Consider the following 16,658-nt stretch of genomic DNA (forward strand, 5'->3'; position numbering starts at 1 on the left):
TCAATTTAATTTTGCATCTGAGACACGACCACAATTCTCAGAGCCCTCCAAACCAGAATTTAGTATGGCTCACAGTCCTGTTTTGGAATGCTTTTGTAAATCACATTTTGCAAACTATGGTCTGGGTAAACTGGAAGTTTATTCATATAGCTGAGCATGCAGTGCAGAAGACAAAGACCATGGTTTCAAGGAGTGAAAATATTAGCTCCATCAATACATTTTATTTATGTATTTATTTGTTGTATTTTTATCCTCAGTCTTTGCTCGGGCTCCTAATTCAAAACTTTGACCAAACAGTATCATGCCTTTATCCATTGTTCTTACTGTTTCAGTAAAAAGTCAGTTCAAAGCCTAAAAGTGAACATAACAAAGGAAAACCATTTCTGTTTGTTTATTTGAAAGATTTATAAACTGACTCACTCCGAAGGCTCTAAATAAATTCTCAGTGTTGTTGTTGTTTTAGTTGCCATTTGGCAGCTAATCATTGCTAGAGTGACATCCATGGCTGTTGTTACTGTCAGTCCATTGCATTGCCAGTCTTCCTCTTCTGCATTTTCCTTCAGCCTTGCTAAGCACAGTATCTATCTCTAAATGATCTTTCTCTTCACATGAGGTGTCCAAGATATGAAAATTATAGTCTTGTCATTTCAGCTTCTAAAAAAAGGCTTAGGCTTGCATTCCTCCAATATTGATTAATTTGTTCATTGGGCAGTCTATGATACTCATAGTATCCTTCTCCAGCACCATAATTCAGAAGCATCTATTTGATTCCTGTCTTGTTTCTTCAGTGTTCAACTTTCACATCCATATAATATTATTGAAAATATCATAGTGTGAATGTCAGATCATTGAATACAAAGAAATCTCTTTGCACTTAAAGATGTTGTCTAGGTCCTTCATAGCTCTTCTTCCAAGGGCAATCTTTTGATTTCTTGGCTGTGTGTAATTTCATTATTGATTATTGATCCAAGTACTTGAAGTTGTCAGCTAATTTCTATTTCTTCAATGTCAAGACTAAAATTATTGATGTTTCCAGTTGTTAGAATCTTTGTCTTCTTCCCATTACAGTACAGTCCAATTTTGAGACAGTGTTATGTTAATAAGCAGATGCTTCAAATCATTTGCACTTTCAGCCACTAATGTGGCATGATCAGCATCGAGAAGTTGTTGATAAGACTCCATTAATTTTCACACCTCAGTTTTCTTCATTCAGTTCTGTTTCTCCAATGATTTGTTCTCCACATAAGTTGAACTACAGTAGTATGATGAAAATATGCAGCATCTGCTGATTTTAAACCCTTCTGTTGCTTCCTATTCTGCTTGGACTGTTGCTTTTGGATCAATGTAAAGATTGTACATGAAAATTACCAGGTGTTCTGGTATATTCATGCTTCTTAATCTGGCTCAAAGCTTTTCATGGTTTAGCAGTCAAAGACCTTGTTATAGTCAATGAAACACATGTAAATACCAGTCTACCTTGGAAGACCCTGACAGTCTATTGATGGCATAGCTCTCAGCATCACAGATTCACTAGGCCCTAGCAACATATAAAGCTGCAAACCAAGCAAGGAAAATTCTCAATACAGTATAGAAATAATATTCTATAAAGCACCAAATAAAATAATGAAGCAATAACAGTATCTTTATCAGTAACATATTCCAGATATTCATCTCCAAAGATCTTCTGGAAGAACCAGTTCTTTAATTATTCTCTGGAAAGCCATGAGAATGGGGACGCTCAAGGGATAGGCTTTTCCAAAGATGTGTGTCCCATCCTGTTGTACCTCTGAATATTAGGGAACTACTGTATGCACCTAGATGTGCAGAAGTTACATGGGATAGGTGGAGCCTAACATACCTAACTCTGAGCTACATAGGGATTTACAGCACCTTGAAATGCATTTGGAAACCAATAAGCAACCAATGCAGCTATTGTAGCAATTGAGCTGTATGACAATACTGTCATTATCCAGTAAGCATACAGGCAGCTGCATATTGGACCAACTGAAATTTCAAAGTGGTCTCTGAGACCAGCTCTATGTAGAGAAAACTGCAGCCACCCAAATGTAGGATCTCAAGAATAGATAAGTTTACCTTATCTAATGACTTCTCCTTGCTCCCCTAGCAAGAGTTGTAAATACAGGAGATCACCCAAGTTGCAATTTGAGAGGGAGCACAAAAGCCAAAGTTGATGTCAGCCCTATCCCATCCCAGAATCAGTTGCTTCTGAACCAACAGCCATTCTGCCTTGCTTGGTTTGGGACTGAGCCTATTTTTCTCCATCCAGACCCTAACAGCCTTCAGGGAGCAGGTCAGTACTTTCATCACATGGCCCATTTGGCTGAAGGTAGAGATGTATAACTGGGTATCATCAGTATATTAATGTTACCTCATTCCATGTTGTTGGATGGGGTTTCATGTAGTCATTAAACAGGCTGGGGAAATGAACTGAGTGTAGCACATGCTATATTACTCCAGCTTGAGTGAATACATGTAGTTTTACTCATAATATGGCTGGCCACATTAACACACTCTGCACTTTGTAGATCTTATGGCTTTTCCTTGCCTGACAGAGTTCAATAAATGTGAAGTTCTTCATAGAACAAGAAAATCCAAATTCTGGGTTTATAAGCCACTATGTGCATAAAGCACTTCAGAAAAAATACGCAGCAAAGAGGAAACTATATACTAGTATTAAGGTCATGAACCAAACTGACAATTTACAACAAATCAGACAATTTTCCATGGAGTTTTTCCTGTACAACCAGCATGGAAACAGACTTCTTAATGGTATTTAATTATACAGCCTTTTATCTTTCAAGCACTAATAACATTTCATTCAACAATTTAAAGTTTTCATCTTACAAGTGCATAATTTATTAGTTAAGACTAGTTTCTTCCAAAATGTATCTCATTATATTTATTCATGTTACTGAAAATTATTTTGTGTTATACTTCTGGCTGTATTAACTAAAAAATTGCAAACCTGTTGCTCATAAGAAATCAAAATGGTCATTTGCCATCAAGAGAATTCCTATTTTAGTTTAGGTTTGTAAATTGTTTTAAATAAATCATTTTTTTAAGTGAGCTGATATTTCACCATGAGTAGGAGAGGATAGCAAAAGCTAATAAGCAGCCATGCCCACCCACCAAGTATGTACTTTAGAAATGGATATTCAGATATAACAAATAGGGCATTATATCTGTAAGAGAAACAAACAGTAACTAGTGATTATAGTATATCACTCTGAGAATCTAAGATGGGGATAGATATCTGATGTTCTAATAGTCTACAAATGGGCCATACATTTTTAGAAAAGCAGAGAATTAACCAGCAGAGAAGAACAGCAGAGGTCTATAGCATTTGGAAAAATGGGACTTTAACTTTACTACTGAGTGAGATGTTGATGAACTCACATGCTGTCTTCTCCCCCTTCCCCTCCCTATCCCAACTTAAAATCCTACATGAATCTACTCATCATATGCATTTGATGAAGTGTGCTGCAGGTCATGAAACCTTATGCCTTTTAATAAAATTTGTTAGAAGAAGGCTACCAGACGCCTTGTGATTTTTGCCACCATAGATTAATATACCTGTTCTCCTACAGAGAATAACTCCCCTCAAAAAAACCCTCTAAAATATAGTGGCCTCTGACTACTAAATAAATTGAGCTTTTTCCCCCAAACTCTTTAAAAATGCTTCAGCTATTATATTTTCCAATAATCTCAATACCCTAACTATTTATTATGTGATGTGGAGCTCTATTTTCATTATCTGGTTTATATATGTCCCCTTCCCCCATCTCCACATTTATATTTTATTTTCTCTTTCCTGCACTCTTTCTAAAATTTGTGAAACAACAAAGATGATGGAGGCCATGGTGCAATCCATTCTAGGGTGGCCCACAAAACATTGCTTCAGCAGCTGAAGTCCTTGGAAGTGGATAATTTATTTTAAATCACACTATTGGAATGTGTATTGCATAGGTCTTCCTATGAAGGTTGTTTCAAAACTACAACTGGCATGTGTATTTCATGAAAAGTGAGTATGAGCTGAGGGAGACCTGCTTATGTTTTCGTTATACTAAGAGCACCCATGAAAATAGAATCATTTCAGTGGTGCCCTGGAGCTAAGAAATGTCATCGCATTTGGCCCATTCCCTTCAGCATTCTTAAGGCAGGTTGAAACATCCTCCTTTCAACAGACCTTTAGTTAGTTTCTAGTTTATGTCCCTGTTATTGATGTTCTTCCACTGTGGTGACTTACTGGAATGGCAGGGGGGGGGGGGCGGGGTGTCAATAAACTGAGGCTAAGGCCAAATAAAGTGCACTTGCTTTGGGTGGCTGCTTTATTCTCTTAGCTGGATTGAGTTCAGTTTGCCCTGAAAGACTTACATGCCCTCTCAAGGATCAATTAATTTTTAAATTTGGAACTGTTCTTGGATTCAGCTTTATAACCGGGCAAATAAATCATCTCTGTAAAAAGTAAACTGTGTCAGTTGGAAAGGTAACAATAATGATAGATAGAAAGATGATAGATAGATAGATAGATAGATAGATAGATAGATAGATAGATAGATAGATAGATAGATAGATAGATAATTATAGTTATCCATGTTCTGGCAGTCTCCAGGTTAAATTATTATAGTAAATTATACATGAGGCTGTTTTTGAAGATGATCTGGAACTCCAACATAGATATGGCAGAAAGTCTCTCAGTTGATTCTGGATAATATGCAGTAGCTTTTATTTTTAGGAGCAGCCCAAAGTAATGTTATTAACCTTGGAAGGTTTGCATGTAGGTTTCCTGAAAGAAGAGATATATATATACAATGTACTGTATGCATATACATTGATCCAGATGCTAATACTTTTTGAGGCCTTTGTCCTTCAAATAAGGTGAGGCAGATGGCTGCCAGAAAGAATGCTTTTTCCTTGGCAACACCTGGTAATGGAATGTCCTTCTCAGAGAGACAAATTTGGTACCTAAATCATAGGTTTTCAACCTTAGCAAAAGTCTTTTTAATAAAAACCTCCAATTGTTGCTGTTTCTACTGTCACTTTTACATTGATTATATTCTATTAAATTGTAGTTGGTACAGTATGTTATGCTACATATGCCACAGAATAGGTATAAAGTTATTTTGTGAATTGCTGCGAAAGCTTCAACCACCGTGCAATATAAAATACAACAAACAAATAAATGAATAACTTCAAGGGTCATTGATCTCATTATAAAGACATCCTTCTTGGATTATATTTCTCCTATTTTTCCTGCCCATTGAGGAAAGCTTACAATAGCTGGATCAAACATAATGCTAGACAATATAGGAGTTCGCCTATTTTTAGACTAGAATGATGTGTGAACTTGCCTATTATGACTTAATATTATGTATAATCCATCAATTTAAAAAAAAAACTGGTATAGCATTATGTGTGAACCAGGTCAATAGGACTCTTTAACATGGGAAAAAGAGCCAGAAAGGAGGATTATTACAGAGGTATATAACCTGTGAGGAAAAAGTTGTGGCAGATCCAAATAGATAAAAGGAGGTATTTCTTTAATAGAGGATGTTGTTAACTTATAGCATCCATACATTGTAATATCTACCAAATTGGGTAGTTTTAAAGATAATTAGACAATCTTCATGGCAGATTGAGGTATCATCAGTTAACTGTGATGATGGCTACATATTATATTTAGTTTCCAGAGCAATATTTCCTCTTAGTGTTAGCTGTTCATGTCCCTCTTCTGAGTTTATCATAAGTATCTGGCCATAACATATTGGTGGGTAAAACAGACCTTGGACTTAACATGTTCATGCATTTTCTTTTATAATTCAGAGCCATTTGCAATGGGCAAATCAAGGGGCCAAGCTGACAGATGCCATTACAGCAGATGGAAGCCCCACCACTCTGTATGATGCATGTACCAAGGGGCAGGGTTTCAATCTATGCTTGCACCCACCATTTTGTTACTTGGCTCATGTTGCAGATGGACCTTTTACAATTAATTTCCTCACCAGAATGACTATCCACCTGCCCCCCGGCAAGTATTTGCTAGGCTAGGCTTTAAATCAGTGTAATAAAATACAATTTAAAAGGTCAGCATTGTTTTTCCAGGAATGACCAAATCTTCTTTATATTAGCCACAAATAACCATAAATAAAAGGTGGTTGTGGTTTATCCATAAATTAGTGTGCTGTGCAAATCTAGCTGTTGTGGATTTTAAATCACAGTTGTAATCCAGTATATTATTCAAACCTAGTCATTTTTTTCAGACAGCCATAACCAAGAAAACCATGGCCTATAGAGCCACAACACATTTATAATATTTTGTTTTTAAAAAATTAAAACAGGTTCAGAAACATTTATTTCAATCAAAGCGAATATTTGTAGCTCAGGGTTGAACTGTGGAGTCCTTAGTGCTCTCTGAGCCTTGTTGTTTTCTTGCAGACATTTCATTGCAGACTGTAACAGCCACTATGTAGGACAGACAGGCAGAAGACTAGCAGAGCGCATCCACAAACACCAACTAGCAGTCAGAAGACACGATGAGAACTCCTTAATCTCACAAAAACATGGACAGACTCAACCATAGTTTTAACTGGGAAACTGTGAGCACCCTAAACCAAGCCAAATCCAAAAATGCCTCCTCAGTGCGAAGAGGGAGAGGCAAGGCCCTCTCCCTCTTTGCACTGAAGATGTTGCCTTCTGGCAATGAAACGTCTACAAGAAAACAACAATGCTCAGAAAGCAGCAAGGACTCCACATTTATTTCTTTACAAATAGAGACCTTTTTTGATCAGACTCCAAAAACAGTAGACATTTAGCCAAACAACTCTATAAACATTCAACCTTAATTTCTTAGAGGGCAGGATACAGATTTTGCTATCATTCAGCATGTTAGAGTTAGATTGTTTGACCTCTCATTTTAATGACTTAATTAGCTTCTCCAAAACCCAGCTGGGCTTCTGTTGACAATGTAGCTAGATATTTCAATCAGGCTGTGTTATGGAGAATAAGTAATAAATGCTACCTTGTCGCCATGCAGTCCCAAACCAAAGTGCATGCTGGTAAAGCCAAATTTGATCACTGTGCCTCATATTGCAATTAATCGTGGTCTGAATCACCAAACTGTAATGTGTATGAACTCTTGTTATCAGATACAGAGTACCAGCTCCCACAGTTAGAAACAGTGGAGTTCCTTTTTATTAGTGTCCAATTAATGGGCAACCTCTGCATTGCTTAACATTTATAACCTCTGTTCCAGCTGCATCCATGGCTCCTTAGCATACTGTGTACAATTGGATCCATATCACTGTCATGAGCCAAACAGCTGCAAACTCTTTTCCAGTTTTCAGGACTGAAAAACTTTTCAATATAGAAATTCCTCCCCCACCCACCAGAAAAAAATCCTTCCTAGAAGTCTTTTCAAAGCCCAGCAGCACTGGACAGTTTGTGACAATAAGCAATTTAATTCAGAGAAAACGAAATCTACACTAAGGTAACATCTTGGGATGTGCTAAATTTTCAAACAAATGAAACCCTATCACTTTGGCACAACACAGAGAACACAAGCTCATTTCTCCTAACCAAGGCTAAGAAAACATAAACATAAAACCCAACCCACATTGAAAACTTAACCTGTTGCAATCCAGCTAGAGTTTAGTATATGTTTTAAACATGAAATGTTAGAAAGACAAATTACCAAAATATATGAAGAAATCACTAAATGAGCCCTACAATAATTTCCACAAATGAATGTATAAATCAGGATTTTTTTAAAAAGCCAATCTCATCAACTGGAATTAATTTTTGGATTTGGAGATTATAATGTACTTTTACATTATTTAAGGGACGCGGTGGCGCTGCGGGTTAAACCGCTGAGCTGTCGATCGGAAGGTCGGCGGTTCGAAACCGCGCGGCGGGGTGAGCTCCCGTTGTTAATCCCAGCTCCTGCTCACCTAGCAGTTCGAAAACATGCAAATGTGAGTAGATCAATAGGTACCGCTTCGGCGGGAAGGTAACGGCGTTCCGAGTCGTCATGCTGGCCACATGACCCGGAAGTGTCTATGACAACGCCGGCTCCAAGGCTTAGAAACGGAGATGAGCACCGCCCCCTAGAGTCGGATTCGACTGGACTTTACGTCAAGGGAAACCTTTACTTTACCTTTACATTATTTGTTACTATTGTTGAATCATTCAGTTGCATCTGGCTTTTCATGACCTGACGGCCATCATTGCACAATAGCTCACTGTTAGGAGCTGCTTTGAGTTCCTGTAAGCTTCTGCTTGTGTTATCAATGATAGTATTTAGCCATGTTTTCAGTAGGTATCTTTTTTAATTGCCTTGATTTTTCTAGGCATCAGGATCTTTTCCAATGATACCTGTTTTCTCATTGTGTGCCCCAAATAATCTTTTGCTTCATTATTAGTGCTTCATCAGCAATCTGGTTTTACTTTATCTAGTACTGAATGATTTGTTCAATGTTTTCTCCACCATCATAATTCAAAAGCATCAGTTTTTCTTTTTCTGGTGATCCATCTTCCATAGCCTTATGTTACAATTGAAAAAAAAAATGACTCAATAATATATACCTTTGTTGTAAGCACAATGTCAAGATCTATCAGAATCTTTTTCCAGACCTGATCCTTAGAACAGACAATTCATCTGTAGAGCTACATTTTTATTAGTGTGAATTGGAGTAGTTACACTGTATGTGCACATTGCTAGGAGTAAACACTGTTGAATAAAATGGGACATGCTTCTGAGCAAATATCAGAATGTGGTGTAATAGGCACCATTATGTTCACACCATGGATAAAACACAGTAGAAATGCTATGGACTATTCATGGAAGAATTGCCTCTGCTTGATTGGCCCAAAAATCTGATCTGAAGGACAAGAGACCAAGAGCAGATTTGTGATGATATGAGGACCAAAAGAAAAGAAGAATTTCTATTAATGAGTTGAAATTTGGCTTTGTGAAGCATAGAAACCCGTAAGTTTAAGGTAAATGAAAAATGCATGATTTATGCCTGTTGATTGGACTCAACTGTCTTATCTGAATACTCTGTTTTTTGACATGTTTTCACATTTGTTTTAGGGAATTGAGAGAGAGAGAGAGAGAGAGAGAGAATGAATAATAATATATGCACACAGATAGGCATGTAGGCATGTACACTGGTCTTAGAATGCTTTATTGAACAGTTAAAGACACTTTGGCCACAAAATATTGCATCTGTTTAAAAAGTAGCAAAAAAAAAGAAGCTACAGTACTTTAGCAACTGAAAAGTCTGGGATTGATTTATGATGTTAATTATTTATATCCTCCCAAGGTCTTTGCCAACCCCAATCAGAGTGCCTTGGGCTGGCCTCCCTTTATGCAGCTGAAGACACTCTGGAGAAGTCTACCAGAGCCAGACCCAGCCAAATGCCTCTTTCCCAATATATATATTTTAATACACCTGTAACTTCCAGAAGGACATTCATTTTGTGTAATTTAACATAGCACTATTTATATGCATGAAGTAAAAAAAGTAGAAGGCACAACTATTGTACAGCTACAACAAAACAACCCAGTAACAACAACAGACTGTTATAATGGCAACATTTACATCTAATGCTCATACAGAAAAACAAATATTTCTGAAAGAAAGAAATGGGCCCTAAATATAAATACTTAGAAGCTGTTTCATAGACCAAAATGTGCATGTTCATTCATTACATTGTTTTAAAGCAGCCAGGTCAACAACTAAGGCAAGGAAACAAAACTGCCCACTTTATTTAAGGATCTGAGTTTTGCAAGCAAAGAGGCCTGAAATGTTGTGCTTGGCTCACACAAGCCATTGTCATGCCTCTTTCCAGACAATCAAATCCTTTTTTATAACATTCAGACCCTAATGACAAGCAAACTGTCATATTGCTTAAATACTGCCATTAGACTTTTAATGTCACTGTGAAATCATAAGCTCGTGCTTAAGATGTGCTCTGTTACAAATTTAATTTTCCTTGATATGTCACAACTCATTTCATCCCAGCGGTAGAGAGATTCAGCATAACAGCATTCCTGTTATCCTAGGCAATCTGAACTGTTAAATACCGTCTGATGCCCAAGAATGATCACGACAATATCGCCTATGGGATTTACAGAACAACTTTCCTGAAAATCTGCAATTATGAGTTCCATTTAAGAAAGGAGCAACCTATAGAAGCATCCTTTTTTCCCCTTTTCTTTCCTTTTTTCTCTGAGGAACATGTCTGAAACCTGTGTGACACAGTTCATTCCTTCCCTGAGGTAAATAATATGCCATGAATATGGGAAAAATTGGTTGCACAGAATCTATTATACTGTATATAGAAAACACTGGCATCGTGCTTTTCAAAAATTCATATAATTAAAAGAAAAGTGCTCTTCTACATCCCTTTTCATTTATAACAAACATGGGCACATTGAATTCACTGGAGATACACACACACACACCCCACACACACGCACATGCATGCACACACCCACGCAAACACATACATACATGCATTTGTTTGTTTTGATGACAGACCTCAGAGCTCCTCAAAATCCCTTCAGAGGGTCAGGGATGGCCCTGAACAGGCACTTTCTCTGACTGGGAACTTTGCCTAATGATATATCTGATTTTAAGGACTTCCTCCTTCTTCAACTTTCCGCACTATAGTCCCACTGTTTAGGAGAATCACTTCAATGGCTAAATACATTTCTTGGCACGGTGTGTGTGTGTACACATATGTGTGTGTTTGTGTGTCTGCATGTGCACATGCATGTGTGTGTATAGGTTCATGCCTTCAGCCAAGAGACAGAAGAACTTGAAGATGCATATTCTACCACATGGTAAGAGGTGACTGGATAGCACAGGCAAAATCTTTTAAGAATCTAAAATTCATTTGATATTGATCTCTAACCAAAACAATTCCATTTCATTCCGCTTGAGGGTGACTATATCTAGAGCTCCTAAAAAAAACATAAAGGCAAACCTTCCTAAGATCACATAAAACAAATGTGAACAACCCACAAAGCAAAATAATAAATCCAAAACTAAGGTCAACACTAAATATGCCTGCCTATTAATGGGTCCATTATTGCAGAATTAACATTAACATTGATACTGAGAAAGATGAATCACCTTCCAGTCTGCTTCCTGATCCAATTCCAATGCTGCTTATCACCTATAAGGTCATATTCAGCTCAGATTCTGGATGTATTAAGACTTCATGTAGAATCTAATCATAACCTCATAATTAATTAAATAATAATAATAATAAACTCATGTAGAATCTAATCATGTTGTATGAGTGAGCCAAGAGAGCAAGCTGCAGATACACCCCTGGGATATCAAAAGTCAATTTCACTAATTGCTTGCAGATCTCTCTCTCTCCCTTAAATTTGTCCAACTCCACTATCCAGTCTTCATCCAGCATCTAAATAGAAATCCCAATCTCACTCTTAGAAGAAACATTTCTATCACTGTTGAATTCCTCAGTTTCATCCACTGCATCCCCAACCAAATGACACATTTTAGACTTCATATTTTCCATGATGTCCTGAAAGACTTGCATAAAAGTTTGGTAGGAGTCAGAAAGAATCTGTTTAAAATCTTGGTGGAAGTCAGAGAAAATCTGTTTAAAATCCTCCATGTCTCAAGCAGTAGAATATTGTACCCCCTAGGAGCTTAACCAGTGAAAGTCAAAGATATGGAAAAGTTCTGGAGTGGATTTACGCAAGCAAAAGTGAGATAAGCAGACAGTTCCCAAGGAAAAGTAGAAACAAAAAGCTGAAAGTTCAAACCAATTGATTCAATGTGTAGGAAAATGCTAATATAAAAATTTAGTATAAAAATAATAACAGGAAGACAGTTGTTTACTCTCAATCCTCCTTAATATTTGGAAGGAAAATGTAGTCCAAAATTTAAAAAAATATTTTTTAAAAAAAGTAATCCCAAAAATAATAAGAAGCACCAAGACAGCCAGCTTGTCCTCGCTGTAGAAAGCCTCTCTTAGGGTACACATTCTCTCTCTCTCTCTCTCTCTCTCTCTCTCTCTATATATATATATATATATATATATATAGAGAGAGAGAGAGAGAGAGAAAGAGAGAGAGATTGAGAGAGATTTAGAAATGGGGTGGTTGGTCGTAATGTCCCTTTAAGGCTACAGCATGGCTTGGAAAATGATGATGTCCCTGCCTCCCTGCTAGCTCTTACTGGTTGAGTGTGAAATGCTGTTTGCAATCTTCTGGCTGCAAGCAGCCATCCAGACAACAGATGGGTGATTCCAGGTGTTTTCCTTTATCCAGGGAACACTCCTGGGCTTCAGGAAAACCTGCCTGAGTCCAAGAAAAATTGCCACATTGTCAGCTGTTCCCGCTAAGCCTGCGGGCACAGCTGTTCAGTCTGCCATGTCCCCACCGGGCATCCTCCATCTTTCTTTTATTTTTAAAAAGCTCAGCACACTTAAAGCAGTGCCAGGCTTTTGTAGCTATTTCTTATTCATTTTCAAATTGAGTTTTATAAAGACTCTTTGTAGATAAGAAGGTTTTTTTCACTGGCATTTCTGGAATACCTACCTGATAATGCACATTAAAAAAAAATTACAAAAAATGAAACCATCTCTCTCCTTCAATGTATCCTACATTTCTGGCAACCGTCCAAATAATTTTGGTAGCCTATTGTTTCTTACAACTGGTTAAAAGAACTGAATCTCCAGAGACCATTCAATAAATCTTATGGGATTTATTAAAAACGGTACCTCAGATTTACAGAATCCCACTAATGGCAGAATTATTTTTGAGCAGAAAATGAGCAAGAGAACAAGAGTGTGTTTTACTGCATCGAACTGTGGTCCATTAAAGAAGGGAGTTTCCTCTAAAAACAGATAGCATTGATATGTGGTATTCAGTTTTCTGTGTCTGCTATTAATTTTAAAAGTTAATACTCAAAGGGACAGAGAACAAAATGGATGTACTGAATAACAGTGGATTATCATGAATTGTTCTAAAATATAACAAAGGGGGAGAGGGTTTTTTGGGGGGGGGGTTATATTTTGATAAGACCATACCAAAGTCACCGATCCTAAATCATTAAGTACACTAAAATGTAGCTATCATGTACTACTTTAAACAAAAACATATTTTAAAAATGTATTTTGAATGCATAAATTATGGGAAAATACACAGAAAAAAATATTTGTGAGCCTGAGTAAATAAAAGGATTGGGTAAGTATAGAGAAAATAATCTGTTTATGGCATCAATATGTCTGAACTTTCTTGGCTCTCTAACCATCTGAAATGTATCTATATCTCTATTTACCTGTGGTCTTGTGAGGTTTAAGCCTGCTTCTGACTCCATAAATGAAATTTATTTGGAGTCAGAAGGGGAAACTGAAATTTATCAGGAAGAACTTGGAGAATCAAAACCGGGAAGTGACTCAGCAGAGCAGGAAAAATTGCAGGCACTGATTGGAAAAACTCTGGAGGGAGATTTGAAGCCTCCAATCAGTGCTTGAGAGAGGAGAGCAGAGAAGCGCATGAAAGAAAAAGAAGCGTGATTGGCTGGTAAGGGAAAATGGCACAAAAAGGAGTGAATAAAAAGGCAGGTGCACCAAGAGCAAGCTGCTGGAGACAACTGATCCTTTGAGCTCACAGCACCTGTGGAAGAGTCCTTACCAGTGTAGAAGTCTTGTCTGTAGCCAGAGTGGAACCAGAGCCAGCACCTTCTGCCCTCGCAGAATAGCCTTCTGCATGGGTTACTCCAGTAGAGCCTCTCCCTGCCATCCCTGCTGAGCACAGCCTCAGCACGTCACTCCAGCATGATCTAGGTGTGCCTTCAGATCTCAGCCTTGCCTAGACACTCCAGTCCAGTCCAGCCTTGCCACCATAGCCGAATCTTGCCTAGACACTCCAGTCCAGTCCAGTCCAGTCCAGCCTTGCCTCCAGATCTGAGCCTTGCCTAGACACTCCAGTTCAGTCCAGCCTTGCCACCATAGCCTAGACGCTCCAGTCCAGTTCAGTCCAGCCTAGTCTCCAGATACGAGTCTTGCCTAGGCATTCCAGCCAAGTCCAGTCTTGTCTCCAGAACCAAGCCCTGCCTAGATACTCCAGCCAAGCCTTTTCTAGCCTCTGGGTGCCAGCCTGATCCAGCCTGTGTGGCAGGATACCAACCTGAAAGTTCAGCTTCTCCTTTGCCATGCACTCTAGCTACTTCCAGTCTTGAAGCAGCAATCAGAGGATTGGCCAAGTGCTGCCCTGCTGTCTTTCACAGTCTGACCATGCAGTGTAGCCTGCATGTCCTTTGCCACCTGGTTGGACTTGATTTGAACTACATATTCTAATCGATTGCAGAACTTTTACTATTGTAAATAGTTTATCAGTAAAGAATTTTATTAGTACCCTGCTTGGCCATCTCATAGTCTGAACAGGACAGGTCTTTAAGTTGCCCACACTGGCATTTTTAGAAAATAAAAATGGCAGGCGATGACAACACAGTGTTTTCTTTGGAACTGAGCCCAGCTGTGCATCAAAAATATATATAAGGTAGTTGTGGTAGTAGAGAACACCTTGGCAAACTAGAGACAGTGGTAGGGAGAAAACATACCAGTTTGCTTTCTGGTAGCAGATCGTCTGAAACCAATTATGCCTACGCACAGCATCAGAAATGCTCAACAACAGTATATTTAACATTGTGTCAGAGTCATGTGGAAGTCAGTAGGGTCCTCAGCACTTAAACTCACAAGAACATGCTTTGAAACTTTAACCTTAGATGTGCCAGGCCATTGTTACAGTGTCAAGTAGATTCAGTTGCATCTTCTTCCATACCTCAGCATCAGTATTCATAAACCTCTTCAGCTAATCTCAGCTAAATGAAGTCAATAGTCACAATGCAAAACTCCAAAGGTATGTCAAGAAAATGATGTTGCCTCATTCGCTGCAACAATGATGGTTGTTCAGCTGCTCTTTATTTCTCATTTTTAAGTCCTTGTCTCTCGTTATGCATATTTCTCTATTGGTTTATAAAATACGGACTTTTATATTTTTACAACATATTTTTGCTAAGTTGTGATCTATTCGCTATGCTTTGTGCATGCTTTGAACTTTGGGACTTGTGTATTGTCTTTGTTGGCACCTTGAAGAACTGCATCACAACTTTCTAGTGAACTGAATACCAGTGAGTAAACAGATCGTACCTGAATTTTGGAAGTCTGAATATGGTAAGTTAACAATGAAATGCAAGCTGAACACAATTCTTTCTTATATCTAACCCAGAAAAGAGAAAAGTCAGAACACAGAGCTATGCCTTAGTTTGCAAAAGCCCTGATCCATGCTGGTGGAGTCATAAATTCAATGCATGCAAAATGTTTTTGGACTGAATAGCCACAAAGTGAAACACACTGATGATGCAATGAACTATATTGATTTAAGCACTGCTTAAGACCATGCTGAGTTGTCATGGACATGAAATTCAAAAGCACTTAGCTCCTATACTAGTTTAAGAAGATTTTCAATAACATGGCACAAAACATTTTCAGTAAAAAAGCAAGGATTTGTTAAATATTTATTTTATCTTCAGATTGTTCAATGTGCTTTTTAGTAGGATTTATTGTAGCCTACCCATCTTTAATGTAGCCTTCTGACAGAGGTGCTGTTTCAACATGTACATTCATTTACAAGATTGATTATGTGTTTTACCTAACAAGTGACCTTTTAATTAATGTCACACCTAACAGTGCTGCTGTATATTTAAAAAAACACACACTGTATCAGGGTCAACAGACTTTGATTATGAATGACTTAAGATTCATAGACTTGAGACCTTAACGGACACTTGAGATCTTCAGTGGTCTTGGGAAAGAGTCTGTGGATCCTCCAATTTCTTCAGTAATGGAATAGCAATGGATCTGAGGTTGGATTCTATTAATGCTGCAAAATAAGCAGCCTGAAAGTTCATGAAGATGGGAACATGTTCACCCTTTTCAGAAAGGCTCATTAAAATGCAACTCCAGTATGCATTTATGTGTAATTATTTCTCATATAGCATACAGCAGGGGATTCTTAGTGCTTCAATTATCCCATACTACATGCAGAATTGTGCTTTTTAAAGTAATCCTTTGTAATATAGTGGAATGCATTTTGTCAGATAACTGGGTTTTTAACTGGGCTGCATTAAAGGTGCTTAAAAATGTTGCCTCAGGCAACTAAAGCAGGATTTGACTTCTTGAAGAAAACCAAAGTAAAATATTTTTTTTCCCACACTGTGCAACCTAGTCATTAATGTTATTGTGTAGGTGTTAGCAGTACTGTTCTCACTAGGCGTTCATTGAACAGTAGCACAACCCCAAGATAAGACACACAAGCCAGGGTTTTCACTGAGTTGGGTAAATAACTCCTGAAGTTCAAAAAAATTCCAGTCAAATATTTAACTTCTGATTTAGGATGCTGGATTAACTATAACTGATGTTCACCATTTTAGCTGCTGCTTATTTATGGTACAAAGTCAAATGTTTTCCTTGTTCTTACACACACACACACACACACAGAGTAACACCTGTACACAACATCACTGGAATATCATTATGTTTGTCTACTGTATTTTAATTCCTCAGTCATGGCCATTTATCAAATATTTAGCATT

General features: G+C 37.8%; 1 non-coding gene across 1 annotated transcript; it reads right to left on the minus strand.

The window, feature by feature from the left end:
• Positions 1–16,253: 16,253 nt before the first annotated feature.
• LOC134502488 (U4atac minor spliceosomal RNA) lies at positions 16,254–16,377 on the minus strand. The gene has a single exon (XR_010068450.1). It is a non-coding gene; the product is annotated as a U4atac minor spliceosomal RNA (small nuclear RNA).
• Positions 16,378–16,658: the final 281 nt, after the last annotated feature.

The sequence above is a fragment of the Candoia aspera genome, chromosome 8 (genome assembly GCF_035149785.1).
Source record: "Candoia aspera isolate rCanAsp1 chromosome 8, rCanAsp1.hap2, whole genome shotgun sequence".
In the NCBI taxonomy this organism is placed as follows: domain Eukaryota; kingdom Metazoa; phylum Chordata; class Lepidosauria; order Squamata; family Boidae; genus Candoia; species Candoia aspera.